Source organism: Sinocyclocheilus grahami, unplaced genomic scaffold, assembly GCF_001515645.1.
Source record: "Sinocyclocheilus grahami isolate Dianchi unplaced genomic scaffold, SAMN03320097.WGS_v1.1 scaffold89.1, whole genome shotgun sequence".
In the NCBI taxonomy this organism is placed as follows: domain Eukaryota; kingdom Metazoa; phylum Chordata; class Actinopteri; order Cypriniformes; family Cyprinidae; genus Sinocyclocheilus; species Sinocyclocheilus grahami.
Genome location: NW_015505268.1, coordinates 221,945 through 222,623, shown reverse-complemented (window position 1 = coordinate 222,623; position 679 = coordinate 221,945). Strand labels below are relative to the sequence as shown.

General features: G+C 35.3%; 1 protein-coding gene across 1 annotated transcript in view; it reads left to right on the top strand.

The window, feature by feature from the left end:
- The window catches only part of LOC107587098 (diacylglycerol kinase theta-like), a 22,952-nt gene that overhangs the window by 1,179 nt on the left and 21,094 nt on the right, over positions 1-679 (top strand). The window lies entirely within an intron of this gene.

The window sequence follows — 679 nt, the reverse complement described above, 5'->3', positions numbered from 1 at the left end:
AAATAATGTTCTTTTTAGCAACATCATATGACCCCTTTAAGTCACATGACCCCATCCCCCCTCCCTTCCGCCTCATCAGAATTTAGGAAACACTCAAAGAGGGGAACACCGTGGCAGGTATCGGTTTAAAAGTATGCACATTTTCTACCTTATTAAATGAAATAACTCTCCAATCCTTCTTCTCTCATTTCATGTTTATCAATAGTTATTCGAATGCCAGAAATACATATATCTGCTTTTCCAAGTAAAAACTGCAAAATAACGTTTACACGTAGTTACGTTATGTTCAGAGGGTGGGGAGATGGGGGATTCCTCCAGTCTATATGTCTCTGCATAAACTGAATGATTTTTTTTGTTTTTCCAGTGAATAGGAGTTCCTCCTAAAACTCCCACCCTGGTGACACTACTCCAATACCTTGTAAAATACCTAAAAATAAAATCTGCCGAATGTTCAAATTGTTCTGACGATTGTACGGTTTCCTCTTTTTTTCTTTTTCTTTTTTTTTTTCCCCTGATGTTTGTTGTTATTTAAAATTTTGATAAACATTGTTAATTTACCAGGCATGTTGACAATAGCGTAGGCTATATCTTCAACATTGTCTATGACCAAATATGTAAGATATGGTTTTAGTGCACTTTCAAAATTTGCTTTGCTTGAGAAAGCATGAAAATATACAGT